We start from the raw sequence: 26,456 nt of genomic DNA, 5'->3' as shown, positions 1-26,456 counted from the left end.
TCAACGTGTCAGCGTTGTACTCAGATACAATCGTACTCAGGTAAAAGTAAAAATTTCTTTCAGTCTGTGAAACTGAGTTGACCTGCAAATGTTTAGTCAAGTTTGTGTTTGTTGTTAAGAACTCCCGTCACTCCACCTTTTCTATCCACGCTGTTGTTTGATGGGTTCAGGCATCATCAATCGATCTAGGAGACACAAGCTTCAGGCGTCTAATATGCGAAGAGGAACAAGTGATGCCTGAGCAAGGTCGCCAAAGTACAGTTGGAACATCCAGATTGAGACACATCAAACGGATTGAAAAACAATCACATTTGCAGGGATGTCACATTTTGTGTTGTTGTTGTTGTTGTAGTTTTTGATGTTCAGACTCAGTCCGGATAAGTTCTGGTTACGCCAAAGACAAATCTGATTTCGGCTGGCGGTCCAAACAAAGCCTTCAATCCCAACGCTGCTGGAAACGCTCGCATGTTTCACACTCAGGGATTTTCCTTCTTCTTTTTCTTCTTCGTTGACCCTAAAACGGCTGAATCCTGCTCAAGTCATGTTCTGATAAAACAAGACACATGCTGTCCGTGGGTGTTACCCGTGACACATCACCTACATGTCATTCAAACTTCAGTAAAACACTGATGTCATAGTTTGAGCTTTTGCACTCAATTGGATTATCCTTTTTTTTTCCTAATATCAACTCCAGGAATTTTGCCAAGTATCAGACGGATGCCACACTGAGACAGATCTCTCCTCAAAATGTCATTCGGATGAACAGAAATGAGTTTTTCAGGGTTACAGCAATGGCGCCAATGAGGCTTTCCTTTCTTCATTTTTAGGCCACATATAAATCACATCTCCAGCTAAAAAAAAAAAAAAAGTCACAAGACAAGAAAATTAAAACTTTGTTAGAAGATAATTACAACTCATGCATGCTGGGTCATAGCAAGAGTCAGTCCTTTGTGCTCTGATTGGCTTAATTAGCTGTTGAAGTAGGAAATTACTCCTTCAATGAGATTGTGTGATCCCTTGGTGTGAGCAGAATGACTTAATCAAATATAATCAGAATGAAATCATTACGACTGATCTTGAATATAATAATACATTGTGATGTTCTTTACAATGAGAAATACTAGCCGATGAATCTGCTGATACATGTAAATTCTTGAATATTTGGTACTTGAGCCATCAAATACAGAGGAATGTGCAACGTCGCGGCAGTCTTGTGTATGTATGTCTTTTTTTCTTCCTGTTAAGCTCGAAAGAAATGATTTTCATGGAGCTGCTGTGACATGATGAGGCACTGCAGCTATCACTCCCAACTGATGGACACACACACGCACACACACACACACACACATGCACGCGAGAGTCACAAGCAGGATCAGTGACTTCACAACAATACATGAAAGTCTCTAAAACCTATTTCACTTTCAGCCAGCGAGTAATGACAGCAGTTGCAGTGGAAGAGTGAAGGAACAGATGATTAAGCCAGCCTGTGTAGCCCCTGTGCGCATGTGCACAGCACACACACACACACACACACACACACACACACACACGCACACATCTCAGCCCCTCAGTTGTCATGGGTACCCAGCTGACTAAAATAACTACTAGTCTTTGTTCAAACACCTGTACTACCCTTCCTGTACTTCTCCCACTTTTAGTTTCACACTGAACAACAACAAAAAAAAAAACCCACAAAATGTTAATGGATACACACAGTTAACATACTATTACTACCACCATTACAAGTTACCTTTACAAAATATTCTCAGGTGGTTAAAAACTGCTGTAAATGCGTAAAGTGAAAATACGCAACACCAGAAAGCATTCAGAGAGGCTACAAATACAAACACATGCCATTTCTAAATCCAAGGGCCAAAAATAACTCTTCTGGATCACCAGTCTAGAAAACAATCCATAACCTCTCTGTGAGTGCCTCTCTAATTAAGAATACATTGCCTCAGCAAATTATGCTGCTCTAATCTTTATGAGATATCGACCATTATATCGAAAATAGCTCTTTTGGACATGTCCGGAAAATTGTAGCTAATACTTACATCCTTTCAAAGCAAACAAAACAGCAGCGTTCTCATTTCACACCGGCGGTTTCTGAGTTCGTTCTTGCATCTGTCAGTCTGTGCGGTCTACAAATCACGCCCCCTGTTGTTGCACACTGGGAATTGCATTTCTCTACGGATGAATGGAAACAGCTAGCTAGCAGGCCAACAGGTTGGCGTGTTCGCAATGGGGGGGACAATACAGAGACAGGGACAGGGACAGAAACTCACATTAGCCGGTTAGCTTTTGCAAGCACACTGTTCGTACTGTCTGTACCAAAATCTACAACCAGAGTTCACATTTTTCCACCATACATGGATCATGTATGACCAACAGACAGAAACAGGCACACGCCGAGAGCTGGGTGTGTGTGAATAAATACATCCCTAATGACTTTTAGGTGGTAATGTAAACTATGTATGACTGATTTTTATGCTCTATACAACCAATTAAAATAGTGTTATCCTTTCTTGTCTTTAGTTGTGTACGACAGGCCTCAGTTCATCATTAGCTGGAATGCACACACAAACGCACACGCTCTATAATTTTGCTCTCTAAATTCATTCAGCCTAGTGGCGGCTTCGTCTTAGCTCTCACTTCCTCCCTTTTAAGTAACAAATGCAAATGTTCCTCACATCCACAGCTGGACTTACCTATCTCTGACCACACGAAAACACACAGCAACACGAAGAGCTCACACACAGAAAGCTCCCACACAGAGAACACACTGTGCCAGTCCACTTAACCAAACCACTCTCTTCCTGAAAACGGCTGATTTGAGCCCCTGCAGCCCCTAATCATCCAATCAGGGGCAGAGCAATCTCCTCCCCACTGGGCCTATCAGAGCCCTACGTTCAGGTTCCACTGTTCCTGTGGTGATGGCAAATGAGGTTGTGTTCAGAGGGCCCTGCCACTCATTCCTGGCCACATTCAAAGGGTTTTTCCCTGGCTGGGACCTTGCACTTCATTTATTTAGTTGTCTGTCGGACAGCGGACTAATGTGAAAAGTGCACATTACCGGTATCCAGGCAAGCTCACACATCTCCAATCTGGCTTCGGTTTTTACATTTACAGTTACCGTCACCTCCCAAACGGGAGTTCATGTCCCAACAGCTGGTTAAAGCTCATCAGAGGTGATGCAAGTCCGGGTCCGACTGTGGGGAATACGTTTATTTTTTTAACAGACGTATGAATGGAATAAGCACAGCAATAACCATATTTTGCAGCTTTCTCAGGATTATTCATCATCTCAAATAAAACACATCCAAATCCTACTTTTTGTACTTCAGGGAGAAATGTGTATTAGTTACCCTGAAGAAACTTCATTAATTTGCCAGTCATCTAATGTCAGTTTCCTTTTTTTTTGATGGTGTAAAGTAGGAACTGCGGTGGCGACAGCTCGCTGTGTTCGTAGCTTAGAAGAAAAAAATGACATTCTTCTGCAGTCGAGTTCTCTCCTGCTTGTTTCTGCATTCATTTTTCATACTTTCTCAAACTTTTTAAGGGATATGTAAGCCACAACATTTGAAATGAATGCCCACCATTTTTTCAAAACTGAAACTCCACCATGAAAACCAGTGTTTCAAAGATTGTTTGCAAGCCGTGTCGCAAATAAATGTGACAAAGCGTTAATTAATACATTCGTAGCGCCAACCAGTGCCATGATGTGTCTATGTCTGCATCGGTTTGGTCCCTTTTTACAATGAAATCACAGCATGCAGCTGTGCGTAGCGTCTGGAGACGGAAGTAAAAGTCAAAGATGTGTCTGACCAAGTTTGCCTTTCCATGTTGGCGACTCCCTGAACACTACAGCAGCAGAACGGTCAAGTTGTATGTAGTTTATTGGGCAAAGTTGGAGATTGGCTGCTCAGTGACTGATTCTCTGCAAACTCTGCCCTCCTTAACTTTCGTCGTGGTCCCCGCCGAAAACGAGCGTGTAAAACCGAGTGCTGGAATCTCCATTTAAACCTCTAGATGGCGCAAAACCTACATGAAAACATTGGTAAATTATTTGATGAATACTTGATCCTCTCTTCAATCACTCTGTGAGAAATGAAACTAAGCTCTCACTTGTATACTTTGAGTACTTTGTCCATCTCTGGCTGCTCAGGGTAACATGATTGCACAGAAATGGACTGGAAATCAAACTTTGTTGGCAGTTTTGGGCCGTTAACTGAAATGCATGCTGGGTCATGGCTAAAGCCAGTCCTTTTGTGCTCTGATAGGCATAATTAGATTTTGAAGTAGGAAATTACTCCTTCAGTGAGACTGTGTGATTTCTGAGGGTGTGAGGAGATAGAGTTAATCAAATATAATCAGAATGGAATAATTAGGACTTTTTTTTACAGAGGAAAGAGTTACAATATGCCATAAATGTCCCTGTTATGGTGGGGAGATTATCTTCATACTTCATTCAAGCATGTAAATTAAATCTCTATGCGTATGTCCACTTATGTTTGCGATATCTCTGCATCAGTGTGTTGTGTTGGTATTTGCCTGTGAGGTTTACGTTAAAGGAAGTCTCAGCTCTTTAAAGCAGCAGAATTGTGTGGCTAAATGGATTTGGCAGCACAGATGTAGTGATGGGCTTCAGAGTGCAACAAAAAGAGACTGAAGGTGACAGAGGAGTCAGATAAATGGACAGATGAGACCTGCTGCACTGGCTCACAAACGCAGCTCTTGCTATGGAGGGTCCTGCACTTTCAGATGCTTGGGTGACTGTGTTGTCAGGAAAGAAGAATATGGTTAGCGTGGTTGTTCCAGTTGATTACAGTGACAATTAAATTCAAGGTCTGTCACTATGCACCCGTTATGCACCATGGACTGAGTTAGTCTATATCAGGATTCAAGCAATACTTCACCCAGTCCTCACAAATAGGTGTCTTGAACTCATATTTCCTCCCTGCATTGTTTCTGTGTGAACCCAGAATGCAGAAAGAGCCAGCCTTGTACGCTAAGCTTGAAGCTAACTGGTGGCAAAATGGCTAACTTTAGCAAAAAAAGTCCTCATTTACAAACTCTCAAAAGCACAAGGATCACCAGGTGTAATCCAGATCTTCTTTATCCTGCTGTGAGCGCAGTAATCCACAAACACTTTGATTTGAGTTCAAAACACTTCGGTGCTACTGTGAGTGAACGTGAACGTGAGCGAGTGTGAGCAGCTGGCACGTTCAGTTCAACCAATGCTGGGTCAGCGTTCGTGGACACGTAAAGACGACCTGGATTATTCCATTAAATACACTTGAGAATTCGTAAACTGAAGTTTTATGTGCTTGAAGCCAAATATACGTGCCTGGCCCTTTCCGCATTACGGTGTCACAAAGAAGCGATGCGGCGAGGAAAACAAAACAAAACAGTGAATTAACGCTTTAAGCCAGACTTAAAATCAGAGGCTTTTCCTCCAACAGAAGTCAAGTGCATTTGGTTGTCAAGGATTAGCAACGAAAAATAAAAAGTCTTTAGTTTGAGCTGATACTGGCATCAGTTCATTTGGTGTCAGGAACACAGCCTCCAGCAGGCGTCACGTGAAAGGGCTAAAAGAAAACAATAGGCTTTCAGAAATGGCGGGAATGAGAACGAGGGCAGGTAGGATTAGCTTTATCTGTCCCTGTGACATTGAAAAGGAACGTAATTAGAGAAAAGCAATCTCCCTTCCATATCCATCTGTCTGTCTCTACCTGTACTCCTACTCAACCCTCATCTCAATCACTCTCCCTCAGCCCATCTCTGAGATGTTTTGTCCATTTGATTTTCTCCTTTTCATGCTCCATAATGGCACATTCAGAAACCTCCATCCACCCTCATCCCCATCCTCCTCTTCTCTTCCATTATACCCCCTTTTGTTCACCAACTCCCCCCCCCATCCCAATCCCCATGGCCACCCCCCTCCAGCTCCTTCCCGCCTGCCCTGTTTCTCACTTTCCACCTTGCTGTATCTCATTGCGCCGAGTGGGCCGCCACGCTGTGATCCTGGCCGTCGGTAATGGCTCATGGCCTCCGTGGATGGGGGACTGCAAATGTAGCACAGATGAAATATTAGGGGGTGATGGGATTGTGTAAATTAATGGCATATGAAGGCTGACCAGGCTCCTCCATCCCCTCACACATGCACCTCAGACGCTCGGCCTGTTCTTCCTTTTATCTCTTGCTCCATGGGTGACCCTCACTTTCTTTTTGTTGGTAAATCACTCCCTCTCTCTGTCTGTTATTTCTATATCTCTCATTAAAATCTCTCTCCTGCTGAATTCATAAAAACAACCTCTACTACCGTGTCCCTCTCAATCCGCTTCCCCCCATTGATGGGATTTGATAATGAGGGCCATGACTTGGTCTCATTTTTACCCTATTTTCTCTCCTCCTCCTCCTCCTCCTCTTATCTGCCTCCCTTTGCAGCAGAAGGTAGATAATGGGGATTAGAGTGTGTGTCTCTTCCATTAAAGCTGCAGGTTCATAAACCAAATCACAAATCAAACAAACGTGCAAAAACGAGGGCATAAAGGACTCCAGATTGTAGCAACCAAATCTCCAAACAGTGTTTAGTAATGTCTCCATGAAATTAGTGCTGGAATCATCAAAATGGCATTTACAAACAACTATAAGGGTCTCACAAATGGCTCTAATGTGGCTGTTGGAGTACTTTGCACAGATTGCACATTTGCAGATGTAATAACCATGAATGTAAGCAGAAGTCCACAAATGAGAATGCATTAAGTCTGCATGCACATAAATATTGTTGCGTGCATTCTTTGAGCTCAGCGGCAGTTCCTGCCACTGTCACTTCTTTATCTGATCTCCCTTTTGATGAATGTCTGTTTTCCTCTGTCGCTTAACACTTCCCTTTCCTCCCTTCATCAGTGTTTTTATTCAAGCTCTCCCTAAAAACACAACACACAGTCCCCTCTGAGCGTTTATACAAATTTCCAACAATTTACACCTGTTAGTGTGCTGAGATTGGTGTCCCCGAGGCCCCGTTCAGGCCTGGCGTCAACGACCGGCTGTTCTCATCCCAGGTTGTCTAGCAGTGACACTTAAATTGTCACAGCTCTCAGCGTGTGATGCCGATGTGCAAGATACCCTCTTGCATCTTTATGAGAGAAGTTAGATGTCAATTAGCAACACTCTGGAGCCCGTCACATTTCCCCCACACGCTTTGATACTTTTTAGGATACCATACACGAAAATAAGACCAGTTTACCAGAACAACGTTGCAGATTTACAGTGTGACTGCAAGTCCCACTCGCTTCATGGAACAACAACAAATGCTGAGCTAGCTAGCAGCCACCTACCAGGGGGATTTGGATCGTATAATAAGGCAGGTTTGTTGGGGGCTTTCTGTTAATTTTTGTAAAGATATACAACAAATATGAATACACAACAATATGACAATATGATATAATAATATATTGTTATGTATCCAGGTCTAGGAAATGTGATTCCAACTAGGTTACCTGGATGTGTTCATCTCCGGACGCACAAACAGATTTCAGTCGTCTTTAGTGTCGCTCCCAACGCAGCTCCCAACGTCAAAACCCCAGAGGTGGAAGTCCAGTGTTTGTGCGACCGCTCCAGCTGTCAACAAGCCTCCTGACATCGGCACCATTATCACGATACTAAGTTTACTTCAGTTTACCTTCTCTTTTATTTACCACCAGAGTCCTGCTCTTCAGCACTTCATGGAAGACTAAATGCAAGAGCTGACCTCTAAAAACAATCACTTAGCAATTACTTTAGATGCCATTATCCGTCCAAGTTGAGAGATAAATTACAGCTTAATTAACAATGAAAGGTTTATTAAAAGTGAATTATATCTGTCTTTGTTCTGCCTTTCTATGGAAATCATGCACCCACGGTTAATTATCCAGTGGACTGTGCTTTGCATAATTAAGTAAATGGTGTAATACATAAATTTTCTTCATCACCAGAGTTCCTGTCCATCAGTTCTTTAATGCAGATGTATGCTCAGACGCAGCAGTAGTTTGAATATCGAAAAGATAAAGCAGACTGTCAATGGTAAATGATGAAAAGCTATATTGTGGCTGTTTTTTTTTTGGGACAGCAAGCACAGCAGGTCGTATCAGGTCAGCTTTTGATTATTTGGTGTGGTCAGTGAGTATTTGATTTATTGTAAATGCAGCCTCTGCACATTCGGCAGGGACGTGCGTCTTTGTTGTTCTACAGTATGTCACCAATCCTCATTCACCTCCAGAAATCAATATGCTCTTGTTCCTCACAAAAAAAAAAAAAATGTATCAAACAACAGTCGTAATAATGAACTGACATTTTACAAAAATAAATTTGACAGAGGCCTTCTCAAATGTCACCATACATTTATATCAGTGTTCTGTTTTTGATTCAGACTGAATAACCTCAGTGCCTTGCGCAGATAATCAGTCATCAGTTCCCTGAATTTGTGGAAAAAGTTGCACTTGAGGCAATCCAAAAAAAAAAAAAAAAAAAAGAATTCCAGGCACATACAATTATTGATTGCCTGGAAATGTCAAGAAAAAGCTATTATAGTTTCATCAGATGCTTCAGTACAAAGTGCCTGTGGTTAAAGAGAAAAATTAAAAATGCAAATTAGCCCTTTTCCTTAGCTTCCTAGCTATATATACATGTGTATATTTGAATGCAGTTATTCTCAGCAGTTTTCATTTCTAAAGATAATTGCAAGATATCTTTCATCACTCCCAGAAAATAAAGAAGCATTGTATCTAAATTTATGATGCTGGAGTTTTTTTTAATACATTAATAACTGGGAGAGTGTCTGGTTTTGTGGGTAAAATGTACCTTACTGTCTTTACAATGGCAGATCTGACCAGGCATATTGACCTGCTGTCATTCAGCCAGCGGCTCCATCGATGCAGTTCTTTCAAGTACCTGTTGTACTTCAAAGATTCCCGTTCCTCACTCCTGCAGTACTACTGAGCATTTCCAAAGCACTGAGAGCAAGTTTCATCAAAATGCCTGCAGAAACTTGCTTTTGAAGTGTCGCCTGACAAACTGTCATTCCTCCATGTATATTCTTGATGGCTGAGCACCGACCTCTCGTTGTATGTGTGTCTTAGATTAAAAGCACTGGAGGCCAGGTGAAGAGTACTGAGTTCACCTGGGTTTCCTGTTCCTCTGTTCCAGAGCTGAGCCAATAAAAACCCGGGTCTACTGCTGACTTACATGTGCCAGGAAGGAAGTGCTGATTAAAGCTCTTCCCATTCCTGAAGAAGGCCAAGTTTCTGATGTTGGGGCGTTATACAGAGAGCTAAGCTAACGTTATGCTACGAACATGGAGACATGTTCATAACGTTAGCTTGTTACTTCTAACAATTGCATTTGTGTTTTAAAAACCATAAAAGTGGTAATCCTACTGAGCAAAACGTGCAAACTCCATAGTTTTTTGTTCACTGCAGATCTTAATTTTGGTAATAATCCAAAATCAAATCTCAGAATCACAACTTTTGGGTTGGCCAACAGAGATACGTCATCCCTGCAGCCCTCCATGTCTGAATGCGCTGGTGGACTCAATGCGACTGGCCTTTTCTCTTGCTCTAATATTGGCACACACTTCCACTTAATCCCCCTTCCCTGAAATACGCTCATCGTCACTAGCTTACCTGGCTGCATGCTAACTGCAGCCGTTACCGTGCAAACTAAAGCAACTTGTTTGTTCGTGCGAGGGACACGGAGAGTTCACGCATGTTTAATCATCTTTGGGTTTGTTGTGATCATAGTCAGACCTGTGAAGCATTTTTTTTTTCTTTTAGGAGAGGCCGATTTTGCATGTGTCACTGTTGCAGTTCTGTAACAATCCCAGGAGGACACAATCACAAGATCTCAGACGCTTACAGAAGGAACTGAGTCCTTCCTTTGTTTTTGGAGGAAATTAAAATTCATATCAGTCGTTAATCTGTCTTTGAAAATATGATGAAAACATCGAGTTTTAAAGCAACAACTGTCTCTCACACAGACACACCATCCAATTTTGTGGTTTTCGCTTTCTGCCTCATTCTTTGTCTGTCATTCCTCGCTTTCCCTGCCCTCCCTCTACTTCCTGTCCCCCGTGTTCATTGCCACATTGAGTTTTCACAGGAATTTAAGCATGAATCTTTAATTAGCAACAGCTGTTGTTCTGTGTGTGTGTGTGTGTGTGTGTGTGTGTGTGTGTGTGTGTGTGTGTGTGTGTGTGTGGCTGGTGGATGCTAACTGCTCTCACAGGCTCACTGTCACCTCAATCACAGTTTCACATAACGAATAGCCTGCCAAAAAGTCACATTCACACACAAACACACACACACACAAAACACACACACGTTAGAACAGAATCACATTTACTCATTTGGCACAAATTCACATATACATGCAAACTCACACATGAATGCACACGACACTTGCGTCTGTCATTCACCACACACAAAAACGCACACACGCACATACTTGCTATATGTATGTATATTTTTATGCATCCTTGGCCCTCTTCCTTTCTGTCCTTTTCATCTCTTCCCCTGATCCTTTTTTTTTCTCTCATTTGTCCTCATTTGCTCAGCTGTTAGCTATGAATTATGTATTCTTTCCTTATGGAGTGAGAAAAGTTAGCTCGGGGCTATCATTCCTCACTTAACGATCATTAGTTGTGTCTTTGCACCAATTACACTTTGATGGCAAATTAGGTCCTTTTTTTGCAGCCCTGCATCTTGCAGCTCATTGCACCTGTTTCTGATGCAGATTCAGTTATAAATGCATGTAAATGGAAATATAAACTGAGGTGCAGTTCCTGATTTCAAGCTGAATCACTTCTGTTTCAGTATCCTACTTTCTAGGCTGTATCCACACAAGCCGGACCACGGAAACACAAAAATACCTGCAGGTAAAGTCCTGGCTGCACCTCACGTGAAAGAACTATGATTAAAAGATTTACTCTGGTTGTTACAATAAGATGGGCGGCGTGGCTCAGAGGTAGAGCGGCCATCTAGCAACTGAAAGGTCGCTGGTTTGATCTTCACTTCCCCGGGTGACCATGTCCAAGTGTCCTTGTGCAAGATACTGAACTGGTGACCTGTCCAGGGTGAACCCCGCCTCTCGCCCGATGTCAGCTGGGATAGGCTCCACCCCCGTGACCCTTAACGGATAAGCGGTATAGAAAATGGATGGATGGATTGCAATAAGATGCATGAAGAGGAATTCTGTGAGTGTGTACTTCTGAGAAATTAATTAGGTTTGGTTTACGGTGGAGGGTCCTGGGAAAGTGGAGTAACTGCAGTTGCAAAAAGTTTGTAAAGAACAATTGTGTGTTACACGGACCTTCTTCGAGGACTTGAACATAATCTTTTTGTTTCTGCGAGTGGATCAGACAGTGTGCTGCTGCAGATTCCTCTCTACTGCGGTGGGTATGTGGCTGATAAATTAACACTATCTTTTAAGTTTCAAGGTTTTTTTTCCCCACAGTGAATGTTACGATCAACCCTTGTTCTCTCGATGCAGCAAAGACTTTTTTGCGAACATCCCTCAATGCTAGTATACGTGGTAGCCTAGCTAAGTAGTGGTGAGCCGTGTGCTGTGTTCCTGGAGCTCTTTGATGTACTCAGAGAGGAGTAAAGGTCCATCTGTCTGCTTGTCTAACACTTAAACATGACGGACAGACATTTCTCCCATAAAGTTGGTGTGTTCTTGAAGGCAGATACAGAATGTAAAGGAAATCAGAAGGATGTGGGGAGGAGGTGAGAAGCCAGACGGCTGCAGAGGGAGCAGCAAGAGTCGGCACACTGAAGGGGCTTAAATAAGGTGCATTGATTGACATTTGCCAATAGAGTGTGTGGAAGGATTCAGCTGAGCTAATTGAATGCTGTGGGCTTGGAGCAATGACAAGTGTGGCATGAACAATTTTCAACTCTTGGTGACCAAAGGAAAAACCTCAGAATATGTAGTTTCTTTTGTCATACACAGCTCAATTCTCCCACAATGCTTTTCTTCAGTAGAGGAAAGTCTTCTTAGCAGGACTGGATTATATTTTTGCTGTCCTCGAGGCAATGTCAGGGATAAGTGTCATTCTTTGCGTTATGCTAACACTGCGCGCGCACACACGCACACACACAGAAAGGATGAATGATATTCAGCTCCATCCAGATGCTGCAGCAGCATCATCCAGTAAACCTTTCTCTTTGGACACAAGCTCAACATCCTCCGCCTCATACACCTTCCATCCAGCTTCTCATGAGGAGAGAAAAAGAGATGATGGAGAAGCAGAGGAAGGTGGAGCATTTCAAGATGCAACAAGAAATATTTTTATTTTGTTTCTTTAGGATTAAATTCAAGAAATTGTATTAAAGTATTACCTCTTCCGTTCCTAGCTGGAATGAGTGGAGGTTGAGATTTCCTCAGAGCGACGAAGGGAAGAGAAAACTAATGACAGAGCAAACAAAGCAGTAAAGAAGACCGCAGACATTTGAGAAGCTCGTGATCATTCACTCCGAAGACAAATGAGAACAAAGCCTCTTTAAAAATTAAAAAGACGACAAAATAACTCACATTCTCTAGGTCTTCCCCATTTCTGTCTGCAGGGGTTCAATGAGCACGGTACCTCAAGAAGAAATTTGCTTCTGGACAGAGCTAGCAAAAGAATAATGAGAAGTTCAAAGGAGGGAAACCAAAAAAAATGACAAGGGAGAAGTGGGAGACATCAGGAGAGACATGATAAGATCTCCTGCGTCTCACCACAAAACGTCTTGTCTGAAGCACGGACAGGTTGTACTTGCATCGGTGTGTGTGCTCACAAAAAGTTGCATCCGTTCTTTTTTTTTTTTTTTAAACAATCATTTGAACATTGATCATTTCCATAAAAAAAAACACCACCACCACCACCAAAAAAACACCAAACAGCAAATAGTATTGTGGCATTTTCATGTCATCAGATATTTGAAGAACACTCCAAACTATAATTATTTGATCGTTTGAAAGAGGAAACTAGGTCACATGTGTAGGAGGGATGTGAAAAATAAATAACCAGAGAAAACACAGATAAGGTATCCATAAAAAAGTATCTTTGAGTGGTGAACCACAGACCTTATTTTTGGCATTTAACAAACAATAATCTCTGGATTAAGAAAAAAGGGTTTTTGACTTTAAAAAAAAAAAAACATTTAGCTGCTTTGGTGTTGACTTGCGTCGTTCCCAGGTACAAAGACTCGACTTAAAAAATGACGTCGTTGTGGTTGAGGGCAGCGAATCGTCCTTTATAAGGAGAGAACTCCGCAACAGGAAGTCTGAAGTTGAAGCTTGCAGCTTCCATTTCAGGGCAGGGGCCTCCTGAACCGAGAACGCAAGAGATTAAGAAACTGAAAGACACTGGAAGTTCCTTGTCCTCTCGCCGGGGAGGGAAGTTCAGATAGAGATTTTCTGCATGATACGTGTAGGTGAGACTTAAAAATGTGCATCCCCATTCACAGCAGACGTGCTACTTCTAATGCGTTAAGAGGGTTAAAGGATCAAACTCCCAGAAGCACCATTGATTTGATGGAGCGTTCGTGCTGACGTCTTTAAAATGCAGCGGCTGTCAGTTAAGTGTGTGCCGCCAGGCCAGACTGAAACATGGGCTCAGGAGCTCCGAATTACAATGGATGAAGGGACATTTTCCCTTGTAATGATCATAATCTCCTGTACTCTGGGCTGGTTCGATATGAAAAGGTGTTCCAACCATCATTATTTCTTTTTTATTATCCCCCCCCCCTGCTCTTTCTCTTTTTCTCACACTCTTTTGCTTCCATGCTTTTTTTTTTTTCATCAATGTACGATGTACGGAGTGATTTAAGGAAAATGACCCTGAGCCATAATGAAGGGAATAGAGGAGGGGAAAATGCAGGCAGTTTTGAAAGGTCAGTGTGTGTGTTTCTGTGTGTGTGTGTGTGTGTGTGTGTGTGTGTGTGTGTGCATGAGACCGAGAGAAAGAGAGAGATATCATACTCGTATGACCAAATAAAATACTTTTTTTCCTTTTTCCTCACCATTTCATTTTTTACGCTGTACAATACCACTCATGTCCTTCTTTAACACAATCTTTCTCTCTCTCTGTCTCTCTCTCTCTTTCGCGCACACACACACACACACACATTTTCTTTTCTTTCTCCCTCCTTCAGTCCTGTGACCTGCTCAAACCATGGCCTGCTGAAAATTCAATTTAAGAGTGCTGTGATGTATCCCCCCAACCATGCCCCTCCTATTACAGGCTAAAATGTCCACCGACCGAACACACACACACACACACACACACACACACACACAATGCAAACAAAAAGAAAACAGGTTTCGTTGTTTTTTGCACGGTGGGAAGTGAGGAGAAGAAGAAGGATATCATTCTGAGTGGTTTCTAGAGTGCCACCGTCTCACGCCAATCATATATAATTCATTTTCACAGGGCACACAGTAATATCTCAGACTGTGGATGCCTGGCTTCTATTTCACCAAACTAAACAAAGAAATGGAATTTTATATAAAGGGACTATGAAAATATTGTCCCTAATAAATAAATCTGTTGCTGTTTTCTAAACACTGTGGTTTTGTAGAGCCGTGGATGAAAATCTAGGCCTCAGAATAAACTCCAGGTTCTTCTTCTCTGTCAGGACTGAATATTTCCGTTCAGCCTTTATTATTGACTCTTTCATCTGGGGATGAGCGATTTCATCAACGGGTCACCAGAATCAGCCGATATCGGTCTTTTTTTCCCTTTAGAATGTATATGTGGTCGGAAACGATAAAGACGGGCAGAATAAAGACTCAAAACTCAAACTCTGCATCGGAATATTTAGACCTTGATTTGTTTGGGAGGACTTCTCACAACCACCACCTAATGGCAACAGCTGCTCAGTTTGATCCATAAACTCCTGAAAACATTTGATGCAAAGCCTCAGATATCAAAACCATAAACACATTTCAACAGCAGGGCAAGGCAGCTTTATTTATACAGCGCGCTTCATACGCAAGGTAATTAAAAGTTGGACATTTTAAAAGCAAGAACAAAGAGCATTTAAAAACAAAGTGCAGGAAAGAAAGAATGAAATGACTAAAAAGAGCATACAGTGCAAAATAAAAGATAAAGAGCTTATAAAGAGGTCAATCATAAGCACGAGAGAACAGAGTTTCAACCCGGATTTAGAAACATTCACACCTGGAGCTGAAAGCAGACGAATACTAAATGACAAGGACCACTCCTCATGAATGACTACATCATCAGATGTGAGGGTAGAGGAATTCGACTTTTCCCCAAACAGAAGTATGCCAGAAATTGTATTTTTGACAAATAACATGCCAAAACAAAAACATAAACCAAACGATGACGACGGAGCGGGAGAAATTAGGGTAAAACATCCGATGAACACATGATGAGTTGTGTCAGTGTCAGTTTCACGCTGCTTAGTGTTTGGAAAAGTGAGATCAGTAGAAGTACACCAACACCTGAACTTGCCTCGGAAGCGTGACTTGCTTTTTATTGTTTTGATTTTCGGCGCCGCTACAAAGCTGGTGACTATTTGCATACAGGAAGCACACAATGAGCTGCTGCCATTCCGAGCAGCTTATGAGTTTGCGGACTCTCAGTAGCTGGATTGCTAGAAATGCACATACATATTATTTAGGAGCTTAAGGGCAACACACAGCATTCTGTGTAAGATTCTTTGAACTGCTCGCGGATTAATCCCAAGCAAGAGTCTGTGTCATTCTTCACTATTATTCGCAGCGATAATGTCAGCATGAATAAAGCGGGCCAAGACGTTTCCAATGAGATGCGTGTTTTACATAACAAAAGGATGTTTTTCCTCCACATCTTTCTGAAAAGCCTTGATTTCATTCAGGCCGTCAGTTCGTCAGTCTGCTATCAGCTTGTCTTTTCATTGCCTTGTTATTTAAGACCCTTTAAGTCTCTTTTCTCTCTTGACTTTGTGTCGTCACTTCTTTCTTTATGTCTCTTTTTTAGATAAGTTTCCTCCCCGCCGCCTGTTTCTCGGCGCTCTCTCTTCGAGGCTTGCCCCAGACACGCAACTCTTATGTATGTAGGGATTATTTATTTATTTGTCAAAGTTTGTGTGTGTGTGTGTGTGTGTGTGTGTGTGTGTGTGTGTGTGCGCGTGCTCTCACTTGGAGAAGATAAGCGAGGTCAAAGTGTAAGGGTGATGTAGTTGTGTGGTTTTTGCAATTAATGAATTTACATACGGTAATGGGGAATGTTTGTCGGCCAGGAAGCTGCTCCCAGATGGGAACAAGTCTGACCTCGGACAAATGGACTGATCACAGCTGTAGAGAGAGAGAGAGACAGAGCGAGACAGAGAGAGAGAGAGAGAGACTGACCTCAGAGAAAACGGAATGATCCCCCACTTAATTTCACAGACATTCATTTACAGACATTTTCATAAGAGAGTGAGGGCGAAAGGAAAGAGATTAAATTGATTCATGCATTGATAATATCCCGTATTTTGAATTAGAGGGAGAAAAGACGGAGCTGAAGAAAGACATCGACAGATCAACCAATGTCTTGGCTATCTCCTTCATTTCGCCGAGGCTCATTTGCAGACATTTTCATAGAAGAGAGGGAGATTAAATTGCTTCATGCATTGAAAATGTCATATTTTTTGTAAGAGAGAGAGGAAGGAGATGGAGGGCATGAACCTGCTGGTCTTTTGGTCTGCAATTCCTCTGAATCCAATTCAGCATTCGACTGCTTCCCGTTCACTCACCCTGTTCATCACATCTAATTCTCATTGCTCTGAAAAGGCAGACATAACCAAGCGCATTGATTTCTGTCTGGTGACATTCAAATATTTTCCCAGGCTTCAATAACTCCCACGGAAAACTAACAATAAGTTGAAGGAGGAATTGTTTGAGTGTCCAAACCTGCGACTCCTCTGTGTCGGAGGCCCCCAATGCCCCCCCACCCCCACCCCTTCTACACACACACAGACACACACAGACACACACACACACACACACACACACACACACACACACACACACAGACAAATTAATCCCTTTTGGACGTTCCGCCAGGAAAGTGCAAACACAAAATCTGTTCAGAACATCGCCATGAATCAGTGAAAGTTTCTCCGGTACAATGAATATTTTGGGCGTTTATTATTCATGCTATGTTGTGAGGTAAAGAAGAAATATGCCCCCGAAAGATGATGGCAGTCAGTTGTTAAAAAAACAATGTCTTTTATCAGAAATATTACAGAACTGGAAGTTTTGCAACCTAATTCAGAACAAATGGTTGTCAAAAACAGGACCTGGAAAAAGGGGAACATTAAAAACACGTATGAAAGACAGTAGTGTGTTTTATTGTGGGTTTTGGTCATTTCAAGTGATCTGTAACAACAGGAAATGTACAAAAGAACACGGCACCGACCTTAAAAGCACACCAGAGATGAGGCTTCATACGTTGGTAGGATGTGAAGTCGCGCCGCATCTCCATCCAGCAGAGTGAGTTCATTCCCCTCCTCGCTACATATTTGAAAAATCATTGCATTGCTTTCTTGCAGCCTTTTTGAACAACAGGAAGGAAACAAGTCACCAACCAACATCTTCACCTGCAACAGCCTCTGTTGAAGTACAGCAACACCTGCTGGATTGCAGTACTGTAGTACATCACAATACTAGAAGTGGCAGATTGTTTTACGTAATCGGAAACACTGTTGATTGTATAAAATTGTCATCTATATATTTGTAAAGGTTTGTGAAAATTGTAATTCAGTGTATTGTGTAGCAATGGAGTGCTACAGTCCTGGAAGTGAAAAGGGCAACACACTCATGTTTACTCGTAAAGAATTTAGTGAACGAAGGCCACGATGTCTGGACACGTCTACATAGGAGGAGGCAGACGTTTCTCCTCATTCGGGGTGCAAATGTTCGGTTTTCCATGTTCGGTTTGAGTCCCGGCTGCAGACTGATGGGCTTTTGTTTCGTTGTTTTACATTGAAGAGAGAAAAACGACCATATCGATCGACAAAAAACAAACAAACAAAAAACAAAAAAACAGACACACTTGCTGAGATGAAATGAATAAATAATAGATATGATAGGCGTGTGTGTGTGTGTGTGTGTGTGTGTGTGTGTGTGTGTGTGTGTGTGTGTAAAACCAAAATATCATGGTATGCTAGTATCTTTGGGCTGTAGTTTCTCATCCTCTATGTTTTCCTCATCTGATCCGTTACATAAATAACACATGGAAGGTGAAAAAAATAAGAAGCACAGTGTTACCAGCATAATATGATCATTGTAAAAAGATGATGAACTTCACGTCCTCCCAGTCCTGACGCAGTGGTGAAGGACTGGGAGCAGGTTCAGATGTTCAGACGTCTCCAAACGCTCCTGGTGGAGTCACAGTCTGTCCTGCTGTATTTGACTTAGTCTGTGGCAGCACAGGTGAATAGAGAAATCACAGCAGAAAACACACACACACACACACGTGCAGACACACTAATAGGGTTTCTGAGCTGTCGGGATAATTCTCTGCTTGTTATTATATACACGTAATTAGTTTTTCAAAGTACCGCTCATTGAATATTATCAATTACTTCTTCTCTCTCCTCGCTGTCCTCCTTGGAGACAGGTGGATTTATTCGGGTTCACGTTTTCCGATGTGACAGCGTGTTAATTGAGCTATTAGCCATACGTGTACATGTGTGTGAAAGAGAGGCAGGGATGAAGACTCAGGCTTGCTTCAGTTCATGGGAAGAGTGTGTATCTGCTCCTTCACAGGTGTTTTCTGATGGCTTCAGTATTTCTGTTCTAATTAATTCCAGTTAATTACACTAGACTGATATTTTAGAAGTATAGAAACAAACAGATATTAAGTCTAATTTCGTATCTAATGAAATAATGCAGTTTTTAAACCTAATTTGACTTTTTCAGATGGTCCCGCATGACAAAATGTGTAAAAACTCACCAGAAATGTCCAATGCAAATTCATGAAGCTCCATTTCACATAAAAACCAAAATATTCAATTTTCAACTGTGTGCAGATTTGTTGTGCTTTTCTGACTTCTTTACATGGAGAATGTGACTGCAAGTGACTAGTAGTACATTGTCACTTTACTTATTATTACTTTGAGTTTCTGTAGTAGTAATAGTAGTGGTGGTATCTGTCCTTGGTCACTCAGCAGCTTACTGCTAACTCAGTGTACTTCCTACTTTATATGATATCTGTAGAATGGAGGAACTGTACATTCTGCTTCACAACACTGGCCTCAAACTGGTCCATTAAATAGTATCACTTTCAGTTTTTATGTTAAAAATGTGTTTGTTTACTCAGGACCGCTAGGGTCAACCGCAGCTGATAACTTGAGTATAGATACAGGGTTGGATTGCAGTGTGTGTGGGTGGTTGGGTGGGTGGGGTTAGTTGTTGTGTATTTGGTGACAGCCAGCTAATCTCGCTACTGTGCAGTGGGATATGTGGTTGTGTGTTTGGATCGCTGGGGCTTTAGGAGTGTGGCTGATCGAATCTCCCTGCTGACAAGTCCTCGTATTGATCGCTCCGTATCTGCAGCCCACACACACACACACACACACACACACACGTAAGGCTAGGCAGCGGGGTGCAGGAAAAATCTTTCAGTGACATATAACATGTTGAGCTCCCAGCCATGGCGTTCTGTCTGGGCTGGATTAATTTTGTTGTTTTGTGTTATTGATGAGATTTACAGATTTGTAAAATGTAACAAAGAACAGGCAAGCATGAAAAAAAAACCACATTCATAAATGCAGTGAGATTTAACAGGCAAAGTTAAAGACACTGACAATGACGTGATACTTAATCATAATAATTTAACACACATTATTCATCACACCAAGCACAATTCACAACATGATTTCACATTTATTCGTTAATACTCCGCTTGCACAAAGCAATGCTGGGCCAAACACAGATTTACTTTAGGGCCAAGTCCTCACGTGTCAAGTACTCACATGTCAGGTACTCGCATGTCTTGAGCTGACAAAGATGATTTTCCCTCCTTCATCACTTCTTTGAATCCATAACGCACGTACGTGTAGCTTGAAGCCAATAGCAACTTATGGCTAACAACAACAAAGCTTTCCAAAAATGTCTGTCTTCACCTTTTCCGGTATAATCCAGGTCTTCTTCAACCAGCCGTGTGCTCGATAATCCACAAACACTTTGATTCGAGTTTAAAAACAAGTTGGAGCCATTCCAGTTCACAGCAGCAATACCCTGGAAATGTTCTAGTTCGAGTTAAACTACAGCGGCTGTCAAAACTACTTTCTCCTCTGAACAGCCAGCAGCATCCACTCGATCGCTCCCTCCACCTCTGTATACGGGTTTTTCCTCTCTTATTATTCATGTCACGTAACTTCCCACTTTAGTCGTAGCAGTCCTAGTTACTACAGCCACAATTAAGGGTTGTTTTCACCTCTACCTGCAAGTTCTTCACCTCTGAAATCTGCTTGGGGTGATTTGGAAACATGGCCGATGATATTCAGGGGTGAAGGATGAGGGACAAAAGAGACATGTTACTGCATGTTATTAAGCACTTTTCCTACTGTACACGCTCCCTGAACGTTTCCATCCTGCATGTGTATCACCAGCGTCTAATAGTTCTCTCCCCTCTGCCACTTTAATTTCCTTTTTTGTAAAGGCAGGACGTGTTCTCCCACACATATTGATTCGTTTGCCGAGGTCTGGATGCACTGGGCCCACCAGCAGGGGAGCATTCACATCCTAGCATGCTCGCCGCGCTTCATAACAGTTTGTAACGGAGGAGGCATAATTAGCGTTTTACCATGTGGGGTGAGAGAGAGAGAAAGAAAGAGAGAGAGAGAGAGAGAGAGACAGAGAGAGAGATCAATATGGATCAGCTGGACCAGGTTTAAATGCACATGCTGGTGCCCCTGTGAGTAAAAAATAACTTCCATCAGAAGAGGAACCTTCCTGGCTGCTGGGGAAATTCAGCTGAAGATCACAAATGAATAAGCTGCAATTTAATGTACAAATATGGCGCGTTTGCGTGTGTCAGAGGAACTGAAAAGAACAGCTCCCAACCACCGTTGTTCGTAGGTGTCACGTCGGGGAACAGTGGATGTTTTGTTTTTTTTTAATTTACATTCCACGTTCAGCATTCTGCAGCAGTTTCAAGACGCTGCAGCTATTGTCTCGCTGAGCTGCTCTGGTGTGGACGTGGCCTCGTTTATTGGGAGTGTTTGCAAAGTTCCCCCAAAAAAAAAAATCAATCAATAAAGCTGTCTGTATAATTAAATTGAAATTGATGCTGACTAACCACGTCACATAAAATAAATAAAATTGGATTCTCAGAGACACATGAAAAAACATAAAATAAACAAGTGAGGGATTGAACTTTCATGAACTGTGCAGTTCATTTAAACACTTAAGAACTCTAAATCATTATTCAAGTGCACTTCTAACTTTCAAATTTCCTCCAAAGAAAGAAGTAAAAAAAAAAAAAAAAAAAAAAAATTGCACGCATGCACAATGTGCTCGCTCCCCTGGGCTTCATTAGCAGCAATGGAATTCAGTGACCCAGAAACTAAACCTAGCCCAAATCCATTAGTAGACATAGAGACGAAGAGATCTGAGCTGCTAATTACAAAGCCAAACTCCGCCTCACAGGGAGGGGTTTCCTCTTTGAAGATGTGAAACGGTAAAATGTTATGCAAATACAGCGTGTTTTTGTTGCGCAGCACAATGCTGATGCAGTGTCAGTGCGAGATGATGAAGGGGTTGGATTAGGTTTCAAGGTTCACGTGACACTAATCTGAGCGGAAGCGTGGGCCCCCTTCATTAACGCGCATCTCTCTGTGTTATTACTGTGAACCGTGCACTGTAAATCGCACGCTGCCCACGCAGGTACGCCAACTGATGCTGGCGAAGTGTGGACGCTCTCGGTCAGGTGTCACTAAACCACAAGACAAGGTTGCTGTGTCAAATCTTTACCTTTTTCCTATTTGTGTGAAACGCTCCTCTGGAGTGGGGCAGCTTTTATTTTGACAGCAAGTTCTTCTGGGTGAGCTGTCGTTTGTTTGCTGTGAACACAGTCAACATTTCAAAACTTTGTGAATAATTCATAGTTTCTGAAATCTCAAACAAATATATAATGTAGGAGACTTGGCCATAAATCCGCGGTTTCAGAATCCCTTTTATCCGCTGTGGCCATTTTTTTGTTTCCCATGTGTGTAGATGGATGGATCAGGTTTCAAAGTGGAATTGAAGAAGAGAATACTTCAGCATAATTAAAATTGTGCAACACTTTGTTGAGTGAAATACACGAAACACTTGAAGATTATTGAGTAAAATGATTAAAATGTAAAGGGCGGCATGGGGGTGCAGTGGTCTGCACTGTGGCCTCACAGCAAGAAGGTTCCGGGTTCGAGTCCCGGCTCCAGCACAGGATCTTTCTGGGTGAGTCTGCATGTTCTCCCTGTTCCTGCTGGGTTCTCTCTGGTACTCCAGCTTCCTCCCACAGTCCAAAGACATCAAGAGGGGACGAGGTTAATTGATACTCTAAATTGACCGTAGGTGTGACTGTGAGTGTGAATGGTTCATCTCTGTATGTTGGCCCTGCGATGGACTGGTGACCTGTCCAGGGTGAACCCCGCCTCTCACCTGTAGATGCTGGGATAGGCTCCACCCCCCCCGCGACCCTTACTAGTAAGGACAAAGCGGAAGATGATGATGGATGGATTAAAATGTAAAATAATGAAGGACAAAAATGTATGTTTGTTTGTTTTTTTTTAATTTTCCGTCTAAGTGTTGTTGATATTTTGTGTTACTTTGTGTCTGATAAGCTACAAAAAGCTTTGGCCTCAACCTTTTCCTGTGTCGGTGAAATTTGTCGCACGAAAAGGAATCGAGAAACTTGTCTTGACAGTGTTTCTTTCCATTTCGACAGTTGTATTTTGACGCACGTTGTTGAGACTGTTTTGCCCGCGCATAAATGAAATATGCGATCCTACTCCAGAATAGACAGGCAGTAAAACTGGAGATATTTGGAGCTCGGTCTGACGTTTTTAACGTGTCTCACCTCATGCCTGGGTGCTGTTTGTGAGTCGAGGATTTCTTCCCCTTTTGCACGGCTCGCTTGCGTTTCTGACAAGCCGTCCTTATTAAAATCATATCCACCTCCTGTTTATTACTTTTGAACTCTTTCATTACAACAGCATCACTTTCAGTTTTGTAAAGTTAAACATCCATTCGGCCATTTTCTACAACACTTATCAGTTAAGGGTCACAGGGGGTGGAGCCTGTCCCCTATTGGACGAGAGGTGGGGTTCACCCTGGACAGGTCACCAGTCCGTCACAGGGCCATCAGGAGCAATTTGGGGTTCAGTATCTTGCTCAAGGACACTTGGACAAGGTGACTGGGGGAAGTGAGGATCGAACCAGCGACCCTTCGGTTGCTAGACGGCCACTCTACCTCTGAGCCATGCCGCCCAGTTGTATTGTTAATTACACTGCCTTTATTTACTACCTGCCTTAGCCTGTATAAGCTGTTTTCAGTCATTAAAAAAAAATCAAATGAACAACGACAAACTGCTACTATGGCTGTCCATGCATTGAATATTCTCTTGATGATGAATTCAAATTACCCTGGGGCTAACGCACAGGTCACCAGTGCTAGTTTTTGCTTGCAAAGTGGGAATGTGTCTCTCTGCGCCCTTTTCACTCCACAACGTGATAGAACCTTTAAATGCAAGCTCATTTCTGCCACTAAAAGAAAAAAAAAAAAAAAAGGTGTAAAGAAGGTAGGAAAAATTTTTCCATATGGAGCAAAAAAAAAAAATTATCCTTTTCTTAATCATTTTTTTGTTGCTTTTTCTCCACGTGTGTGCATCATCAAGTCACTGTACACACTCTTCCCCAGCTCGTAAGTCATAAAAATGATAATGAGATAAAAGGTCATAATTCTGAGGCAAAAATTAAGAGATAAAAAAAAAATCAAAATCGTGAGATAATAGATTTTTTTATACTCAGTATCTGGCTATTATTTTTACCTCATCATAATGCCATAAAAACTCCAAAAAAAAAAGCTATACTTATGCTCTAGACAAAATTATGCGATGAACTGCCAATTATTAGACTTTTTTAAAAAAAACCTTTTTCATGATTATGACCTTTAATGTCATAAGAATTTGTGAGACTCAAAGTAATATGAGATTATCAGATGAGATTATGAGGTAAAAGCAGGGTGACCATATTTTGATTACCGAAAAACCAGGAAATTCACCCGCGCAATGAGAAACTCAAATGTAACTTGAAGTTAACTGAAAGATGCCTTTTAATCTCAATAGATTTAAAGTAAGCGTGGCGGCACGGTGGAGCAGTGGTCAGCACCGTCGCCTCACAGCAAGAAGGTTCCAGGTTCCAGTCCCGGCTCCAGCACGGGGTCCTCCTGTGTGGAGTCTGCATGTTCTCCCTGTTCCTGCTGGGTTCTCTCTGGTACTCCAGCTTCCTCCACAGTCCAAAGACATCAAGAGGGGACCAGGTTAATCCAGACTCTAAATTGACCGTAGGTGTGGCTGTGAGAGCCAATGGTTGTCTGTCTCTATGTGTTGGCCCTGCCATGGACTGGTGACCCAACCAGGATGAACCCCACCTTTTGCCTGAAGGCTGCTGGGATAGGCTCCACCCCCCCCCTCCCCGCGACCCTTCACAGAATAACAGGAAAAAGTATGCATCCTCTTAATGGATAAAAATTTTTTGTTATATTGTCCATAAACTGAAAGAAAAACAGGATGGCCAGGGCAGGACATGAAAACAGGACATGTCCTGGGGTAACAGGACGTTTGGTCACCCTGGGTAAAAGTAATAATTATTGGTTTAAAAGACATAGAGGAGATACAGTAAAAAAATATTAGATAAATAACTTTATGTCATCATAATATGTTAAAATTTTATTGTCATACCCCCCCCCCTATTGTTACTTTTTTAATCTGATTATCGTGACTTTTTTCTAATTTAAAATGTTTCCATAATCCCGAATTAATCCCACTGATCACTGGCATTTTAGATGTCACAGTTAAAACGTGTGTTCACCTGCTGTGCCGTGTCAAAATGGTCGCTGTGTAAAAGGTTTAAAGGTTCAACAACAACAAAAAAACCCCAAAAAAGGTACTGTCACTTTAAGAAAGTAGCAGCAGCCGCAGCAACCAGTGGTGGAGGAGCTGGTCAGGAACTGGCCAGGAGCGGACGACAGTGACGGAATCTCTAAACTTCTTTTCCAACTCTCAGTTTAGTCTTCTCACTTTTCCTCTTTGGCCAGAAAGTCCAGACTGTGGCTGCGTTTACTCAAGGAAGACGATCTGCGATGAACTGGATGTTACTGACCGCTCGGAACAAGGAGACAGGCGAGAGGGGAAAACTTACGGAATGATGCCCGAGAGACCGCATCCCTCCCTCCAAAGTTCAGCTAAGGTGGCTAACGTTAGCAAACTGAGCGCAGGAGTGTGATACCTTGTAGTGTAAAAAATAAAAAAACAAAAAAACAAAACATAAAAACGCGGCTGTAACACAAGTAGACGCAGTGGTGACACGCTAACTACCTGACGGAGTTGACGTGCTAAAGTAGCGATACGCAGGTTGTTGAAGTGAACCGTTCTGGTCTTGTTGTGTTAGCACGGCCAGGTTAAACTACAGCAACGCCGTGAAGCTAACCCTAGCCAAGGTGGCTGACAACAGCGGTTAACTCCCTGCAACTGCAGTTAACGGTCGAAAAAGGGGCATTCAGGTGCACTACGAGTAGCCTTGTGTTAATATTTTTTTTTCTGGGTTCTCTAAAGTGACATTCCTATCACGGTTCAGTAGCACTTGCTCGATGCTACTAGCCTGGAGATGAGAAAGGGATGAGAACTACCTGATGACCGCTGCTGAAGAGGAGAGGAACTGAGGCAACTTTTTAGCTCCCTATAACTTGAGAAAGGACGACAAAAAAAAACTTATATAAACTCAGTAATGTTGCATCATAACATCAGGCATGATCTAAAACCACATGATGCTCCTGCCTCATCACTTTACAATGTAGAGAGGATTAAAGTTATGGCAGTCTGAAAACACAGTCTGGAAAAAAAAACAAGTGTTCCCTATTACTTTATGTAGGATTAGGAGGTAAGTACCTGGCTATGTGGTGCACCTTAAGATTGTTAAATTAGGAGGAAGTTCATGTGCAGGACAGGTGGAGATGCACCATGGGCCACTTTGCACAACCTTGTTGATGAAGCTACAAATTCTGTGCGTGAATTAAACTTTTTTTGTTCTACTTTGCAAGAATCGGAAAGTAAAAATAAGATTCTGTACTGATTGGTTTTTGGTGTTTTGTGTACTCTGAAGTGTTTAAAATGTCAATATTTGGGTAGCCTGGCTAATCAGGTGATCGTCTCTGTTGACTGGGCTCAAGTAACATTCGA

The 26,456-nt window shown here is 42.2% G+C and overlaps 1 protein-coding gene and 1 long non-coding RNA gene across 15 annotated transcripts in view; one reads left to right on the top strand and one right to left on the bottom strand.

Annotated features, from left to right (window-relative positions):
• Positions 1 to 26,456, top strand: part of LOC147251807 (partitioning defective 3 homolog B-like) — a 268,899-nt gene that overhangs the window by 53,018 nt on the left and 189,425 nt on the right. Inside the window, exon 1 of one of the 14 annotated variants that reach the window (XM_086219752.1) lies at positions 25,189 to 25,467. The exons of 12 other annotated variants lie outside the window; for them this stretch is intronic. The gene's annotated coding sequence lies outside the window, so the exon portion shown is untranslated. One more of the 14 variants, XM_086219753.1, reaches the window with a different exon arrangement.
• On the bottom strand, positions 17,370 to 25,844 carry LOC147251808 (uncharacterized). Its single transcript, XR_015118689.1, has 3 exons — positions 25,596 to 25,844; positions 21,991 to 22,079; positions 17,370 to 17,562 (listed from the first exon to the last, which is right to left on the bottom strand). It is a non-coding gene; the product is annotated as an uncharacterized LOC147251808 (long non-coding RNA).

The sequence above is a fragment of the Aulostomus chinensis genome, chromosome 12 (genome assembly GCF_037954235.1).
Source record: "Aulostomus chinensis isolate RoL2024-O1b breed Wild chromosome 12, RoL_Achi_v1.0, whole genome shotgun sequence".
In the NCBI taxonomy this organism is placed as follows: domain Eukaryota; kingdom Metazoa; phylum Chordata; class Actinopteri; order Syngnathiformes; family Aulostomidae; genus Aulostomus; species Aulostomus chinensis.
This window is presented reverse-complemented; position numbering and strand designations above follow the sequence as displayed.